The sequence below is a fragment of the Wasmannia auropunctata genome, unplaced genomic scaffold, assembly GCF_000956235.1.
Source record: "Wasmannia auropunctata unplaced genomic scaffold, wasmannia.A_1.0 LD336052.1, whole genome shotgun sequence".
Lineage (NCBI taxonomy): Eukaryota > Metazoa > Arthropoda > Insecta > Hymenoptera > Formicidae > Wasmannia > Wasmannia auropunctata.
The window spans coordinates 666,376-685,910 of record NW_012026838.1 but is presented as its reverse complement, the minus strand read 5'-3'; the positions used below and the strand labels follow the sequence as shown (position 1 = coordinate 685,910).

General features: G+C 38.6%; 1 long non-coding RNA gene across 1 annotated transcript; it reads left to right on the top strand.

Annotated features, from left to right (window-relative positions):
- The first annotated feature begins 14,638 nt into the window (after positions 1 to 14,638).
- LOC105451386 lies at positions 14,639 to 15,809 on the top strand. Its single transcript, XR_974580.1, has 2 exons — positions 14,639 to 14,960; positions 15,454 to 15,809. It is a non-coding gene; the product is annotated as an uncharacterized LOC105451386 (long non-coding RNA).
- The last annotated feature ends 3,726 nt before the right edge of the window (positions 15,810 to 19,535 follow it).

Genomic DNA, 19,535 nt, shown 5'->3' with positions numbered 1-19,535 from the left:
TTATCTAACGAGATTGTTTTAAATAAGTTTATTGGAAATGATAAAATAAAAAAAATCTTAGAGAAGACTTATGTCGCCGATCTGTGTCGATATTTGAGAAATATCAATAATGAGAAAAGATAAACAATATGCGAGAAATAGAACAAGATTTTATTATTACGTTAATGTGTGTATGTTTTTTATAAAGTTGATAGTTCACACTTTTGCGTAAGTTTAGCACAGTGTTAAATATGTAGAGCATGCTTTACGTAAAGAAACGAATATAATCACGTGTTTTCCGTGTCGCTTGTGACGCTCGGAATCATTAATTCAGAGAATGATTAGGGCGTACATTTATACGCGACAACGTTAAACGAATAAAAATGGTTTATAAGTACACTTGTTGCGTCAACATCAACATGAAAATTTTACGTGCTAATGAATATGAAAGGTCTTTTTTTATTAATTAATGCGCTAAGTGGCTTGCAATTAGCATATAATTATGATCTTCAGTCATGTTATTATATTGGAGAAACAAATTAAGCTATTTGATAACAGAATTACGATAAATTCTTAATATACATTTAAACGAAGAACAAGAACTTAATTATGCATATCTCCTTAATTCTTCTTCGTAGAAAAAAAAATTTTATTTAGAATTTTTTAAAATTTATTCGAGATCTGCAAGTCTATCGATGTTTGCCAAGCAATTTTTCGAGTTGCACAAAAGTCTCTCATTATCTTAACCTTAATGAGTATTCTCATTAAGGTTATTATGTTATTATTATATCGTGAATACTATTATTTGTCATCAAAAGTGATTGATACTTACGTTGGAGGATTTCTGTATTTTTTTTGAATGTGTAATATTGCCCTCGGACTCTTCACGAAAGTATAGGTCTCCTTCCTCTCGAGTGTCTCGAAGGGAATGTTGTAGGATTGCAATCCCCGATTGCACGTTCGGCACTGCTCCGTTCTTGCAATCATTGTGAATTTTTCTCGCACAATTTAATTGCGTAGAAATTTTACTTTTGATATTATGGTATTGTGCCGCACGATTTCCAGTCCCTTGTAAAAAGGTTTCTCAGGGCGGCTGTTGTTCGCTACTGGACTCTTAAGCGTCTGTTGTTATAGAAACGGATCAACTCCCTTTATTGACTTGAAGCTTTTCGTATCCAAGATACGTAATCTGCATTTCATGATTCTCATTTATTATGAATTCAAAGTAGAATTTTGATTCATTATTTATGAAAGGAGAAAGATATTATCGTTCAATTGAATTATTAAAGTTATATACATATATGCATATTTTTTAAATAATTCAACTATGTATATATTTATTATTATTTAATAATTAAATATATATTATATAAAATATAGAATACGTATATTTTAAAACTTTGTGTATATTGTATTGTTGTTTTTTTATTAGCACTATTTACACATTAATATAATCATTGCGTAATCTAGCGTAACAAATCCAATTAAATTATTGTTAAAAATATTTGTTTAATACATGTATCACTTTTAAAATTGTTAATTTGATTACGATGTATATTAAAATATTTATAACTTAAAAAATATTCTTTTTTTTATTGAAACAAATTTAGCTATTCTGAAAAAAGTCGGTTTCTACTTGAAGCTAGATATGTCAAGTCGATAAGTATACACACTTCTCTCTGAGTATATCTATACTGGGTAAAACGAAATCGATACTATATACCGGGTGTCAATTTATATTTTTCTACTTTACCGAGTTAGACATGAAGTTGCGTCTACTGCCGATAGCAGCGCATCGAAGTTAAGCGGTATAAATATATAAAATCATGAATGAATAATAATTAAGTCAATAAAATTTAAAAATAATTTAAAATAATTAAATCAAAGAATGATTATGAGATAAGCTAGGTTTTAATGCGAAATTTTTCTTTACAAAATTTTTAAATTATAATTTATATTAGTTATATAACGTTGGTAAGATAAAACGATAAATATTTCCGATTCTTATTGAGTAAATCTCAGTGTCGCAAATTATAAAAAACCCAGCATAATTACATATTTTTTCTTGAACGCTTAGTTATCATGTTATCGTTCGCAGGTCCGAAAATAATTCGCAGTAATGTGATATAGATTAACGGATTGAATTATTAATGGATGTTTTTTGGCCCATTGTTAAAAGTAACCTTGGATAGACTGTGTTTCAGAAAATAGGAAAAACAATGCCTTTTGACGTCAGAAGTGAAGGATGAGGTGTCAAATGAGAATGTCAGATTGTAAAGAAAAATGAGCATTAAAACCCAGCTTGGCTTATAACCCTTTGACTTACCTAATTATTTTGAATTTTACTCAATTGAGCTTTTGTTACTTTTTAAAAATCTTGGTTGAAAATATTTTGATACACAAAATATGCTTACACAAATAGAAACCGCAAAAGTGATGTGGAGTATCTGTACATATTAAAGGATATGAAAAATGAACATATCAACTTGAATATAGATTTTTTTTAAACTCACAGTGGCAGCAAAAAATCAATAATTGGATGTCATAGAAAAACATTCCTTTTGTCGGCTGCAATGTATCACATTATTATGAATGATCAGTAGAAGCGATTGTGATCGAAATTGCTATTTAAAGCTAAAGAAACTGCGGGAGTCTTCTGTCGGAAAACATTTCTTTTCAACGAGACAATGCCGAAATATACATTTCACAAGGTAAATGTCATCAGAATAGTTTTAATGTGATACATAACAACTTATTTTTATTCTATGAAATCCAAATCCACTAATTTTTTGCTGATATAAATAATGCATTGTTAGAAATAATTTTGAATAATTGATAGATAGCTTTTCGTTATATATTCGATGTTTCAGCTCACTTTTGTACTTTTTAGTCAATCTCGTAAAAAAAGAAATCATCATAAAGTAGAATTAGATTATTATATATATTGACATCACTTATAAAAGATAATAAGAAGTGTATGTGACAGGTGACAACGAAAATTGATAATAATGGCTGCGTTTAGCTTTCGCTGAACAGCTTAATAAGCACTTTGCGCTAATTTGATTATACTTTTAGATCTGAATTGAAATAGAACTATTTCTAGAATCTCTAAATCTAAAAATATAATCCAATCACTACGGAGTTCATTAAGCTGCTTTTTTTGCTGACCGCCACAGTTACACAGAAATTAAATATTTTATAAGGATTATAATTTTAACATATTTCAGTTTTAGAACTTTCAAAATGTTAAATTGTTAAGAATAAAACAAAAATTGTATGCGATAAATGCCAAATTAAAATTCGTAATAATATTACATAGAAATTGAATATTTTTTAAAAAGATCATAATTTTAATATAATTCAGTTTTAAAATTTTCGGAATTTTGAATGAATACAGGAATATTAATATCAATGGAGTGTAACTCTATTACGATTCAATTGATCAACAGTTAAATAACAGTATTAAGGATACAGTTCACGCGAGGAAGGTAACGACATTTATCTCAACGGTGAAAATGAGCTCGTCGAGGAGGTGCAGCTCGCCGAAGAAGTAGAAGAGAAGAAGGAAGTCTGGGTGTAGGTGGTGGTTCGATTTGGGTGAGGAGAAGGAAGAGGGCAGAGATTTTGGCACCCTGCTGTGCTTCCTAATTGCCTCGCCTTCCTTGCCTCGGCAACATCCACATCCAGCACGCCCTTGAACCTTCTCTGGGTCCACGTAAGGCCCCTAAAAACCCACCGAGTCTTGATTCTACTTCTCCTTCTCCTTCTTTTCCTCCATGTATCCCACTCCGTCTTCTCCCAATCTCTTCTTTCTCTTCACCCAGGACGCTGAATAAGCAACATCATCTATCACACTGCGCGAAACGATATATTTGTTTTGTCGGACCTCCTTAATTATTTACAACCAGCCCACGAGCGGAATCTTCCGGGACCTACCTCGAGAAATTTTCGCTGCTTTCGGGGCGTTTCAGGAATTTTTGGGAAAATTGAGATCGCGCATCGACTATAGTAATTAAGTTTTCATCACCGGTCTGACTTTTACCGGCTGTTTTGCACAAGAAACTAGTTAGCGCCTGATATTATTAAATTATTATGAAGAATTTTTTCTCTCGTTAATCTCTCTGTTATTCTTTTCTAAAATTATTTGAAAACTTTCGGAAACAATTTTTATGTTTATATTTTACTTATCAATATTTGTTATTTTTATATGTTTTTATTTCGCTGATATTTGCAATATTTTACAATGTTTAAAAATATTTAATATTTTATGATGGAAATACAACAATTGAAAAAATTATTTTTTTCAATGAAATCCGATCATTAGGTAATTTCTTAATAATACAAATAATGTATTGTAACTAAGAAAGGATTATCTACATTGAATAATCGACAGATAGATTTTTATTTTCTATAGAGATCATCAAATCACTTTTGTACTTTTTATTTGACCTTGTAAAAAGAAAAATTGTTATGAAATAGAATCAGATTACTATATATATTGACACACAAACTTGTAAAGAATAATAAGAATTGTATTGACAGATAACAAAGCAAAAATTAATAATAATGCGACATTTATTATCTTTATACCAGTGTATATTCCAGCAGTAAAAATAATGAATAGCAATTATATGTACAAGTAATTATAATATTCACATGACATTAGCAAAGATTTTAATTAGGGCACGTATCTGATGATTTCCACTGTTTACAGCGATTGATTAAGCGTTAATTGCGTGATGCTACTTAAAGTGCGCGTAATTCCATGAAGTGTAATACACGTTGTACACCGATTATTTAAAGTCGAGATTCCACGGGGGGAAAAGAGTTTGCACATATGAGCGAAGGATGGGTGTGATTATCTCTGTGGAATGTCAGTGTCGGGATTCCTGATGAAATTCGATCTCGGTATTGGAACCACCAGATAATGACTAGGAAGTCTGGAGGCGTGGTAATGAGGGTTGGCCCGGGGCCCTGAGGAGCCCAGGCGAGTGCAGCGCAGCACGGAGCGCGTTCGTGGTCCCCTTTTTCGTGTCTCTCCTCTTTCTCTATTTTCCATTCGCGTTCCTCTCCTACGTGGGCCCGTGCGGCGGGACCCGCCGGTTTTCTAGCTGGTCTAGCTGGGTGATAAATTACGGTTGAGATATCGGCACCTCCTCCTGTCCATTCGTCAGGGGTATGTAACGTTGCTCCGTTTAAAAGACAACTACACCACCCCTTTCCCCCGAAGCAGCCCGAAGCACGTTCGCCATCCTTTAGGTCTCTCATTCTTCTTCTTAACCCACTTCGTCTTCTTTGGCAGTCTCATCTCGCCGGGGCTGACTCGAGATAAGACATCAATCTTACGCGTTGCGAATTAGCACCAGTCGCGATTATCGCGTTCAGTGCCATCCGTAGATAGGACCGTAATCGATTTACTTCAATACTCTTAGAGATTGTAAAAGCGCATAATGTAAAATTAAATATATTTTAAAAATAATGATTAACGTATAAAAATTCAATTTTAATTATTTTTATTTCTTATTGACGATTAAAATACAAAAAAATTAATAAGTGAAAATTAATAAAAGGAAAATTTACTAAATATTTTTCTTAAATTTTATACCAATAATACTAATTATACTTTACAATTTATAGTAAGTGATTCGAACGTTAATATTAAAAATCCCGAATAGAAATTTCTTTTATGATACCACCTCTTCTTTACGATAGCATCTGGTTTAAATGTTACAAGTATCACCACAGAGTCAAAATATTTTCAGATCCCCGTCGCGCCAGGGGGATAACTAGGGATCTAGGCCGACACCCCGACGAATCGATCTATCCTTACATTTGCATCTGTATTTGCATCGACGCGTATACAATATTTTCACGCGGTATGAAAACGAACTTGTTTGTTTCATCACACGAAGGCAAAGGTAAACAAACCGAGCAGGTAATAGATGAGACGGAAGCATGTCCTGCTCATGGCACAAACCCTCGTCTTCGCCACAGTGCTGTGTTCGCTATTCGTACGATCTCGTTTACATGAGTTCCACAAGCCTGTTGTCCTCTACCTTTGTCTTGCTCTCACCTTACCCTCCTACCCCGCTTTCTTCCTTTTCGTCTGTTCTTTTTCTCTCCGGTGTTGCGGCCCTTCGAGGGCGAGCCGTTGCATTCCTCGAAAGCGGTAGGTCGCGCGCGCGCGACTCCACCTCGAATTTGGAACAAGGACGACCTAATGCTGTGGACAATGTTAACTGATGAGCGGGGAACTGAGAATCCGTTGTAAGGACAATGCCGGCTAGGGAAACGACGGAGGGAAAAAACAATGGGCGCCCATTAGCATCTACCTGGATCTTTAGGGACTCTATCGTTGCTGTTTTTTCTACTTCGCCTCCCTTTTTTTCCTTGTTTTCGTATTTGTATTTTCGTTCTTCCGTTGCCGAAACTGCACGTTGCAAGGAAGACTCGTTCTAACGTATCTTTATTCATCAATAGGTAATATGTTTCGTAATATTTTTTCTCAGACAGCCTGACGCCGTTGACGTTTTTTCTCGAACTGTTTTGCAAAACGCGTGAAATTTATTTTCGCTTTTTTTATATGTCACATAAAATACAAAGGAACTCGCTAAATTTAAACCATTTTTGTGAAACAATTTTAATTTACACGATACTGCGTTGTATTAATAAAATTAAAGAGAAATGAAAAAAATTTTATGTCTCATCATGAAAAGTAATGGGTTTTTTTTGGAGTCAAAGAGAATAATAGCGTTGTATTTGCTACAGAAAATTTTGCTCTGATTATGAGGGAGGATCCTTAAATGCGGCGGGCGGGAAAATTTATGAGAAAATTGACGCGACGCGGCTATTGTTTAGGGCTAAAAAGATCTTCGGTGTTACGTTCCACCAAATGAAATCTCGGCTTAAGATGTTACTTATCAACCGAGTAGAATTATCACTAAAATCCCGCGTTGTCGATTGTGTGCCAAGGTAATATTCCGATATCTGTGGAAATCAATTCTTTTTATTAATTGAAATCTGTATTTAGAGCATTGATATTTTTGCAAAACAGTATCTAGTATACTTAATATAATATTTGTGTACTTGTACAAACGCATATTCAGACATATTTTTAAAAGTCTTTCTTATCAATTAATCGATTCTATCTATGCGCTGTTTTTGCCAAAATGTTTAGTAATCGGTTTCCTTGAATATTTAACTTGAGCTAGTTATTTGCATAAAACGAAAATTTGTATTCTGTGTGTACGTAATTTTTTGAATCATTAAAAAAAAAGAAAGGGAATACTGCACAAAATTTTTCGAACAAATTTTAGTTTAAAACAGGTGTAATAAATACTCTTCATTGTCATTATTCTAATACTTAATTAGTTTAATTATGTTTAATAATGGATTTACAATGCTAATAGCTAATAACATAAATGCGACACAATTATCCTTTTTTCATGTTCATTTAAAGCAATTTCATCATACGAGAATATAGTTAGTCGCGTTTCTTTTCTTGAATTAAGTCTCAAAAGGCACTTCATAGCGCTGATAAAATATCGTTTAATCGCAGATAGAATTTCATGAAAAACCGTCGCTTGAAAAATTTACGATTTTAAAAATTTCTACTTAAATTGTCGTATCTCTATCTTTAAGGGTGTTCGAAAAAAAGAAGCTCGCGCATTATAAAGTGACTACGGCTTCATTTACTTACGAGACATTTTTACATTATTTTCCAATATATTATGCACCTATTACAATATATCGTTCTAAACGAAAAAAAAAGAAAATAATTTCGCATCGAAGGCGAAAAGAGGCGGAAGAAACTTAACTTGTGACTATGCAGGGTCGCGTCGTACTGAAATAGACTAGGTAGATAATGTCCGACAGATAACGGTCGTTAGATAAAGCCGTGACTGACGTACGATGTACGTGCGCTTAGCGAAAAATTGATAATCCTCGAAAAGTGAGCTTAAACATTTTTCATCGCTCGACTGCGCCCGAGTTTATTATGTATGCGGCTAGTTCCCGACTGGCTTGTTTTTAACGCTCTCTCTTTCAAATTAATACGTGCATAATAATTTATATGAATTGATACATATGCATCGCGCGAAACTATCTTTCGGGAAAATTTTAGACTCGTCTCATCTTTCGGGCTGAAATAGTTTCTGAAACTGATAAATAATTATTATCTTCAGTATCGAGATAGCAAAACCCATTTATTTTTCATTTTAAACGCGACAATCGTTTTCTAAAAAAAAAAAAGCAACGCTGTTGCTTTTTAACTTATTTCTTTAACCATAACCGACTGCGATTGCGGAATACGAGACTGAACTAATCATTAGTAAGTCTCAACAAGAGATTACTTCACTATCGGGAAAACTCTGACTCGCGTGAACAGAAAAACGTGAAATGGCAGTTGGGGATAATGCTTAAGAAACACGTTGAATTCTGTGTGGCAGATACAGAGTAGAGCTCGCTTCGGATAAGTGACCCCGCGGAATTCGACGAACGTCCGATCCCGTTGGGCTTAATTTCGCTCGTGGATTTCCTTTCCTCGCTTACCCACGTCCTCCCGTCGCGATTTCTCACGATCCCACCGTGATCGACCTGACCCACGAAGAAGATTAGATAGCTTTGTCGTCTCCGAATTCTGCAGCGTAACGGACAATCCACTTTGTCATTGCATCGATTCTACCTCCGGCAGTCGCCGGGGTATCGGTTTCCACGATCTGTATCGTATCGCGGTGTTGTCATTTAAAGTGTCGTGGTAGTATAGCGAAGCGTGCTCGTTTTGAAGCGCGTTTGATCGCTAAAATGCACTTAATTGCCAGTTGTCCTCCTCCCAGGCGTACGTTTTACATTATTTTATTTTATTAACGGTATCAATGACATGGCAGGTTTGACATGAGCGTTTTAAAGTGTTTTTAAACCGTTACTTTAGTCTTTATGCTATCACGACGTTCGAGATCGCAAATGTAAAAAATGCAACTGCGAAGCGCTTCATTTAATAATAATAAATAAAACGGGAAAATTTATTTTCTGTGGGAAAGAGCGAGAGAGAGAGAGAGAGAGTTAAATAGAAATAAGTTGAATTAATACTTATTTGTTAAAAGTTTGTCGTCAGCTATTCACCAGTATCATAAAACATGACGGATAATATAATCTCATGTAAAATTAGATCTAGTATCAGAGATAATTTTAACTCATACTGCAACCACTATGGCCGGTTACTAAACATATCTTAAATGGGTTGGATCTGCTAATGGGACGAAGAAAGCGTTTATCACGGGCCTTATCACATCTCTGACGGGCGCGCTTGTCGTCCCAATGGTAGGTGCGATTTCCGACGCACCTGTACGATCGTTTTTCTCTCTGCGGGGTGCAGGAACGTGGGTTGAACTTTTCCGGCTTTACGCATCACGCCGTGACGCTGCTTTTATCCGTGAAGGAAAGCACCAGGATAACCTGTCGTGCTGGCGGTGCTGATGTGCGACGTCGCACCCTCGGAGCGCTAAGACTGTCGGACAGGTATCGCCGTGAAGCGTGTTATTAAAATTAATCGAGTCTCACCGCTCTCTGACAGACCATTAAAATATTAAACGTTCGCGAACTGCTTAAACGTAACATAGCATTCAAGTATATCGAACGTTATCCATTCTTATAACTATCGATATTCTGATATCACCTTCCGTGTTTAATTGTATTGCTTAAATATTGTTTTATATTCCGCCGTTTTTCCTACAAGTTGCCATTTAAAATAATTTACTTTAAGTCAATTAAATCATTGTTTAACATCATTACAAAAAATAAATAATGTCTTCTCGAGACAATTTCAATTAAAACGAGTATAGGATTTCTCACTTCTCTTTTTCGTATGAAGTATTATTAAGGAAAAATAATTTATAACGACAATAAACGGGTGTTTTTGTTTCTATATCGGAGCAATTAACATGGTGATTCTTGTAGAACAACGGATTGTATGCGCGCGGGACATTTATTATATCTGTCACCAGCTTGCAACTCCGACGTGACACGACGGACAAGACACGATCTCGGCAAGATGGTAGCCTGCGATCTTGAGGGACCGAAGAGATTTCTCTCTCTCGGGACCAACGAAGTAAGTATCCGCGATCGGCGGAAGATAACGACAGCAGCGCGTAGATCATGTACCATGATCGCGATGGTGACCGGATAGGGCCACTTGCGTTTTGTTCTTTCGGCGATGAGAGCAAGAATCAGATAATCCTATCGGGGGAGTAGCGGGAATTGGAGGAAAGCAGAGGAAAGAAAAAGAAAAGAAAAAGAAACCCGACTCCGTTCTGCACCCGACGATTCTCGATACCGAAAAGCGAGAACAGCACGTTCGCGGTCAACCTGCCCGGTTTTGTCTCCCGCCTATTTCTCTGTCAGAGTCAGGTAAAACGCGCGATCATATATCCTAGCGCGATCTCGGTGAAAAATGGATTTTCGCCATGATCAAGACCGGCCCCGTACGTGCCATGAACTGTTACGGTCACAGTTGCGATACGAATGCATATTTGTCCTTAATTCTATTTTATCTCTACACGGAAAGAACAATTTTGCTGAATCCAGATCTGAAAATAATTTTTGTTCAATGATCAAAATAATTTTGCGAAAGTCAAAATGATTACTAAAATATCAAAATGTTTTATAGCAATGCAGTTTTAACATTCCAATAAATTATTTTGATAATTCAACAAAAAATTATCTTGAGATCTGTATTTATAAAAATTTTTAGACCTTTCAACAAAATTGTTTTTTCCGTGTACCTTATCTGTGATGAATCTTGCCACAAAATTAATTCTTATAACATTTTGTTTCGTATCATGAACCTAAAACTCTTGAAATTCTTTTTACCTCTCTTTTCGAACCTGATATCTTGAAATGCCAGTATACAGCATACTTGCGTTGCAAATGACATTGGAGCGATCCTTATCGAAGTGACCACTTGTATGACTCGGACGAACGGTGCTCTGAATTTTCCCGAGATCGATCGCCCAAATCGATCGATCCGTCCTCTCCTCCGTGTGTGTACCACGTATCACGTATACGCAATGTAGATTCGTGTCGATCGGGTATCCTGCGCCGTGAAACGAGCCTTCGTGAATACATCTTGAGCGATCGAATACAGTTTGCTGCGTTTCTCGACGTAGCTTGTAAACGCGGTCGCACGTCGCAATACCAACGGGGGGAAAAAATCGAGATACGAGATGCAGAAGGATAGAGCCAATGTATTGGTCAGGGAAACGAAGGGGAGAGAGAGAGAGAGAGAGAGAGAGAGAGAGAGAGAGAGAGAGAGAGAGAGAGAGCACGGTTTCTGATACACTTATGTATTAATATACTCGAATTTAATCTGAAAATCTTCCGCGTAGCGATTAGTATTTACTTTGCGCATTTATTTTTGTATATACTTATTTATAGTCTTAATTAATTGTGATCGAAACGAGAGTCCTGAGTTATTTCTGAATCACAATTCTATGTCGCGTGGGATACAGAGAAAGAGGATTCGTTTGACGCGATTAATATAAAGTGACATTTGTGCAAGTTTTTTTTAATGCCACCGCGACATGCATGCCTTTGACTGATGCCTCGCGAGCCGTGTTTGTCGCCCGAAACGGAGACTGGGTTAAACGGAGACGTACGTTCTGCAGAAGCGTAGTAGAATGGAGGCGAGCATTGATGGATCACAATCACGCGAGATACATAAATGCATTTACGACTTCTTTTCCTTGTCTTTTGTCTTCCTTTTCTCTTCCTCCTCGACTTTCCTCCTTTTTTTTTTCGCCGCGCCACCGTTTCGCCGCCTCCGATCTTTTTTTCTATTCCGTGGCTTATCTTTGTGGTAGCCCGGGACATCAGGCCGCTGTCCGATTCCTTATCGCGCTATATATCCCGCGTCGATGGCGAACGGTCGCCACATAGATAACAGCGAGCTACATACATTATTCACGCGAGTACGCCGCGCTCGCGCATATTACGTATCGCCGCGACAATGCGTGGCCCGAAGTCTTATCGGCGTTGCCATATCGCTTCTTGGTACCTTTACGTAAGGGCCCGTCGGCGAGCGTCGCTTATTGTTGTCGTCGTGCTTTTGCGAACTTCGTACTTTATGAAAACGAGATTCGGCAGCGATTGCACCGCAATCGGGTGCGATACATGCTATTTTTACGCAATTTAATGGCTACTATTTAAAATAACAGCTGTCTGTCACCTTGCGTATGTAGATAAATTAGAATTCTTAATGATTCTTCGTGAATAATTGTATAGGCATTTTGTCGTAATTTGAATTATTTATAATATTATAAGTAAAGAATAACGATATTCTCTATTATCTGTATTAATTCTCTCGTAATAGCAATTTGATATGATTTTATTTTACATTCTTCCGAAATGTATTAACGCTGTATTTTTTATCTAAAAATATACCTCCATCTCTTAGTATAAAAATATCTACAGAGTTGGTTCCTATTTTGAAATTTAATTTTGACAATATCTACCGTTGCTAAACGTCAATTAATTTGCTTTAACGATTCGCAATAATATTAATTTTACGATGCCTACTTGGCAATACCAATGAATCGCGCGGCATGCCTGCTCGTCGCGGACGATCTCCCGTATAATTTCGACGCAGCGCGCGCCTGCATGAGACGAGCGTTTTACGTATGTACGGTTGTAAAATTACACCTCGAAGTGACGCATTAAAGTCCAAAGATGTTCGCGATTTCCTTTCAAGCAAATAAAGCACGTCGATGCAAAAGTCATCCCGTCGTCGCCCCACGCTCCGTTTCCTGCCGTTTCGTCGTAATACGGTATTAATCGATTAATTGGCAGAACATGACATAAAGACGCACATGGTGCGTCCAATGAGGTTGATGCAACAAGCACTTAAGCGCCCGAAAGTTATGAATCCGACGTGGCTTCCGCGGCCCGGTTGACACAATCTTTGCCGCAAATCTCTACAAGTTTTTTTTTATCTCGCTGCCGTGTTCTCAGTCGCGGAGGATCCTCCCTTCGTTCGTTAGCTCGTCGATCTATCGACGTGTCCATCTAAAGTGCGTTCCTTATTTCTCTCTTTTCGAGAAGAAACGGAGGAGTGAGGGAGCGAGAAAGAGAAAGAGAAAAAGAATATATGTGCGTGCGCTTTTTGTCGCAGAAACAACGATCTCATCTTGGCGTTTATCGCGCCACTAGAATCGACATGTATCGCATGGAAAATCTACCGTATAGAAAACGGGAAAACAACGAGAGAAGAAAGGTAGACTAGATGTCTAGAAACGCCTATACGTGAAGCTACACACATTCTGACGTATTCTGGACATTGTGTGTCCATGGACATCATGACCACTGATTTTTAAAAATCATTGGCATTGTCGCTAAGCAGCTCTAATCTGACAATTTGACAATTTTATACACGACATCAACGTGTGTACATTTACACTTACGTTTTAATTTACTAACTTAAGTTATCTTATGTTAAACATTTACGTTTAAAATACACGCTTCTTTAACTGTCATGCTTATACTTTTTGTTCATGTTAAACTTAATCCAAAATTAAAACAAGAATTATTTCTTATTGGTAATTTTTTATATGTTACGTTTATATGTTTCCGGTACTTTTCGGATAGAGTTCGATGCACCTTAAAAAAGCGCAGTAGCGCGTAATTGCGCGACGGGTATTTGCATGTCCAAGGAAATATTATCTCTATTCGCTCTTTGACCGCGCTTTGTGTAGTTCGAGGATCCATATTGTCGTTGCTATCACTGTAGATAGCACCTTTGTAAGGACGTGAAGAATAAACGGGAGAAAGGGAGAGAGAGAGAGAGAGAACGAGAGAGAAAGAGTCCCGAACCCTCGATCGCGCCGCTAGGAAAGTGTGTCCAAATGATAAAGGAATATCTGCCGTTATAAAGGGAACGTGTCAAATTTCATTGCATTCGAGGGGGAGTCGTAGGGTGCTCTTCGGATAAAAGAGGATGGAAGGGGGTAGGACAGAGAGGGACAGAGAGGACGAGGGGAACCGCGTTTCACGTTCGTAGAGAGAATTCAAAGGCGTGGGATTTCACCTGCATAAGCGCATCGCTCTTGGCGAAAAAAAAGGGAGGACAAGAGGAGAGGAGAGGAGGATCCTGCCACTGTCCTGCCGGGGTGACGTCTCTCCTCCCTAGGTGGCAGACCCATAAATAGTCCGGTTTTAGGTATTTAAGCGATAGATCATGTTTTAAACAAAAGTCGCGCTGATCCGCGCTGCAGGATGCATCAGAGAAGGGGAGGGGGGTGTAAACGAAAAGAGAGGCCGTTAAGAGGAAAGAGATGGCACAAGAGAGAAAGAGAGAGAGAGAAAGAAAGAGAGGGGGGGGGAGAGGCACGCCCTCGCTTTTGCGTTGACCCGATATACCCGAACCGACCCCATAAATCCTTCATCCAACACCGACCGCTTCCATCCACGCGGCTGTTTTCTAATATTTTGATTTATATCGCTTTCGCTGGGCTAATTTAGCGGCTTTTATCCTTTATTTGCGCGTTTAGGGGTGAAATTTGTCCCTCTGACGTGTTGCTCCGGGGGGTTACCGCCATGGGTGGGGCAGAGAGCGGGAGGGAAAGTTGTTCCCAGAGCGCGATCACAATGCCCGAAAAAAACCGAGGATCGCTTTCCAACGCGCCATTGTGTTTACGCGGCGTACATTTTTGTCCGCCGGCGACGCATCGCGGAGGTAAAACCGTAGGAAAAGATAGAGGAGATAGTTGCGAAACCCTCCACTAACGTCAACGTGAGATACTGAAATATTTTCTAGTCTCCGGCCGCGCTCACGAAACCGGCGCTCCTCGAGATGCAGGGATGGACACATTGAGCGCCTCGGTCATCTTCACGGTCCAGCGCTGTCTCTGAATGCACTCCTATTTTGGTTAACGCTGTTCATGATGATCGCGCACATACAATTACACACGTGAACAAATCGTGTAAATGCGAAGGTGCTGAATATTAGGAAATAAAAATAATAATAAAATTAGAAAGCTGTGATCGAAGTCAAGCATTGAATTTTTCTTTAGAGACCATTTATCAAGTTAAAATGATTTTTACACGCTATCGCCAAGAGTAATATCTATTAACGTTTTTAAAAAAATTAATAATAAAATTTTTCTATTCTCAGATTTATTTGCTTCTGAAAATAGCAATTTTCGAAAATCTTTGAATTACTTGCTCTGAAGCAACTTATTGGATCTTAATTTATTTTTTCCTAATAAATTAATTGTATTAAAAAGAGTTCACGTTGTCTTCTATCATAGTGTTGGACGACCTTTCTGCCAGCTGAAAAGCCGGGAACGCATCCGGTGCGGGGGTAGAAACCGGAGCATATTAGAGCGGAATAACAAATCGTAAATTATTCCCGGTAATGTCCGGGTTCCGCTTTCGTTCCGGCGTCCTCGGGTACTTAGATTTAGATATCACGTGTATGCGTTGCAGGAAGAAAAAAAAAAGGAAAACGGGGAGAGCGGGAGAATTCTGTCCTTCTCTTCGGCGCGTTTCGCAATCTCCGTCGTGCTAAACTTCCTGAGGGTCCACGTGGCCGTGCCATTGTGTCGCGATGGCACTAATGATTCGTTCTGATCCGGTATGGCCCCTCCCTCGAAGACCGTTTCCGCAACATCGCCATCGGAGTCTCGTGACGTTTGGCTCGCACCAGCTAGGGTGACTCTCCGGCAGTAATTTTTTTAGAGTCCTGTCTGTAGAAATTATCTTGTATTTTAAACTGGCATTAAAGATGTCACAAATCATGAATAAATTCAAATTAAAAGTGATGCAAATTAAGTTCTGAAAAACAGATATTTTATAATTAATTAAATTAAGACATTTTATTATACAGATATACACAGGGAAACATACGCATGCAACATATATATTTATTTTTCAGTGGATTTTTACAATTTAATTTATACTACTCTCCAGAGAATTTCTAAATTTATTGAATAACTCTTTGCCAAAGGAAAATTGATTTCAGGAATTCAGGAATGAATCTCTCTGTCCTCTCCCTTGTTTCTGCGAACATTAGAAAAATATTTTGTTACTAACGTGTTTCAGTGTATTGATTGATAAATTTTGGCGATATAAAGTTATCAATAAAACGAGTGTGCGTTTATTCTCGTGTGATCTTTGAAGGGTGACTCCTTTAGCAACTCGGTATGGGTGACAGGATGCTGGGTCGCCCGCGAGGAAGTAATGGCTCGGTAATATGACGGGGGAGAAACACGCGCCAACCGGAAACGATTCAATCCAGGAACGGGGTCTCCTTTCACTGTTACTGTTAATTTATCGTTCGATAAATGACGCAGCTTATACTAGTGAATAGAAGTATTGAGTCGTCTAGGGATACATATATTGCTAACCCATGACAAACTGCTTCATTCTTATTGATAGTGCAAATATTGATTTTTATACCATTATACGTACTTGAAGTAAAAAGATACGTTAAAAAATAATTTAGATTTTACTCTGTCTGTTCAATTCATTTAATCCTAAAACTTTATTCTCTAATCTTAAATATAAATTTATTAGCTTGGATATACAAAAATACTAAATAATTAATATTGCAATAATTGGTAGTATATCGGTTTTGTGAGAGACAGATATTTTCTTCTGTAATCATTGTGAGTTTATTCTCTATGAATGAACGTCTCCCCGTTTGCGGTTGCTTTTCATTTGCAAACAATTCGAACAGACGACATCTGCCTAAGGATGTCGTCCTCGTTACGCCACTTTCTGTCACATTGCTGCGGGCAATTCCTTAAGCCGGATCAGGACATTGAACACTCAAAATGACAAGATCCACGTGTACGTTGCATCTGTCTGTCGAAATTGAAGAAAGGATTCGAGGATAATTTAGACGTAAAAGGCTAAGAATATCAGCCAACATTGAATTCACAGAAAAGAGTAAATAACATTTTTATAAAGATTAGAAATTAATCAAAAACTGCTAACTGTCGCGTCAAGAAAAAGATTTTGTTTTGAATGAAAGCAATAGATATAAATAACGTTTGGCACTATTCAAGTTCCTCGCACTAAACTGACTTCCACAACGTGTTTGATATATCTGAACAATTTTTTATGTCCGATTTTACCGGACATATCGATTCTCGGCATTAAAGCGCGCGCGTTGTCCGAGGAGGATTAATTCCACGGGCTGATGATCTTTTATCCTTTAAACGGTGGATCCCGACCCGCCGACTGCCAACGACGCGAGGAAAGAGAAAATCCTATTTGGACTTGGTGGAGAGCGTTCCGTGAGCCCGCCACGGTCCGCAGAAGAATGGACCGTCGTTTATCAGCCGGGCGTGGGCGCGCGGGCGTAATAAATTATTTAATTAGTATGATATTTAATCAACGCTCTTCGCGCGCCCTCCGTAAATATCGGACGGGCCTCTCCGTGGGTCACGGAAGAATGGTTAGAGGTCAATGATTGGTTGGCACCGGCGGAGCCAGTTGAATCCATTCTATCCAGTGAGGCGCTAGCGGGTACGGCGAGCCTCTATCGTCTCGTTACGATGAGCAGTAACGCTGTAATCATGCACTTTGTAACTTGATTTTAACGAGAGATTCTTTGTATGTGTTTTGACGTCATAGCTGATTAGAATTCATTAAATTGATTCATCATGTTTAACGTCAAAAAAGCATAATTGCCTCGAGAAAACGTTAAATGTCTTTTTTGCTGCATTTGTTACATCTCTCTTATCTTTTTATCTCTTTCTCTGTTGCTTGGATATATCTTTTTTTTTCATTTCGCTCACTTTCGATCTTGACAAAGCGAAATGCATATTCATTCTTGTCATATCGATTTCTATTATGACCAATTAATTTGCGGCGGCGTATAATCGCAAATTAAAAATGCGCTGTGAGAATGATCAGCATATCGATTATCCCGCACACTTTTTTCGACGAGCCGTTTGATCAAAGATAGAAGAAAATAAGATGGGAGGGGCGGATGGGTCGCGGGGGGGAATGGGCGCCGCCGCGCGAGTCCCGAATCCAGCGTTGAAGCAGGAATATCGGAATATAATGCATTGGGGTCCAGACAGGCCTTGTTTATAATGGGTTGAACAAGGGTGCTAGAAGCCAGTGGGGGCTCCGGCCCCCCTAAGGCGCGGGTCTTATGGGCCCCCATAGGGACCGGCGGTGTTAACCGGCGGGCAGTCTCACTGCGGTCGCTGTTTGCTCATGAGCCGCGCATGGTATTTAGGGATAACAAGAGGGCCACTTCATCATCCGCAAGAACGACGACCCTACGATCCTTCGCCCTCTCTCTTTTTCTTTTCTTCCACCTTCTTTTCTCCTCCCCTACGATCGTTTGTCTCGCGCTCGCTATCGTCCTCGCCATATCCTTCGAATCGACTCGCTTCCCACTTCATTCCTCCGGGCCACCAGCTTTTGTCTTTTATGACTGGAACATCAGTGATCGCTAAATTTTAGATGAAAGAAATAAGAAACGAGACACCGCAAAAGAATTGTAATTTATTGAATACAAATCAAACTAACCAAGATATTTTTAATAAAAGGGTATGCATCATAAGAGTTATGTCAAGTCGACATTTTTATAACATTTTACATGATCTTGGAAGATACTCGTGCAACTTCTGACAGGTTGAACATCGTTTATACGATCCATTAACCATCATCCAGGCCCGCCGAGAGCCAACTTGGCAGCCGCAGCTTGACCGGTCTTGGCTCGGCCGAAAAAATGGATCGCTCCGGGAATAGGTCCCGCTTATGGTAATCCCGTGTTTATGCGTTGACAGTCGTTCGAGCTTCCGAAGCGCGGGGAAAGTATGCAAATCCAGCGTAGTCAAAGATTGAATTTAATTTCATGCCTACCGGCGGCGCACCGAGAAAGAAAGGGTCGAGGAAGAGCACGCGGGTGGGAGGGGGGGAAAGGAGGGAAGATTTCTCGCCGCCACTTCGTGGCGTTTGACACATCCGCGTCTGCCGTGCGAGAGATAACCTTTCGTCACCCCGGCGAAATACCGAGTGACCTTTCGACGTCGCCGGCTTCCTGCTTCCATATGCATTAAGCTTGGACGTCGTCGGCGCAGCGACGTTGGACGACGGGCCTTTTGATACCGCGCGCGCCACGTCGCATCGGCGCGGCGTGGCCGTTTTTAATCGACAAATCGACTGCGACGAATCTTTTCCCAGTCAGAACCGTAGATATTAGATATAATATTTTGTCGAACAAAATTCTAATGAATCAAGATTCTAATTTGTTTCTTTTTTAATCAGAAATAAAATATTACTTTTAATCTCACTCATGATTTCACTCGTTTTTGTGCCATGCTACATTTCATTTTTTAGCCTTTGCCTTTTTTTAATGTATAGTGATAGTTATATACGCGATCGATTTTCAATTTGCTTTCTACAAGGACTAGGAAATTAATATTAAATTTAAGACTGCGATATATTTCGAGAACGATTTTCTTTCACTATATGTCGAAATTGATAAAATATCCTTAATTTTTATCCGTCGATAAGAATCTCCGATCGAAGTAATCGGTATGAAA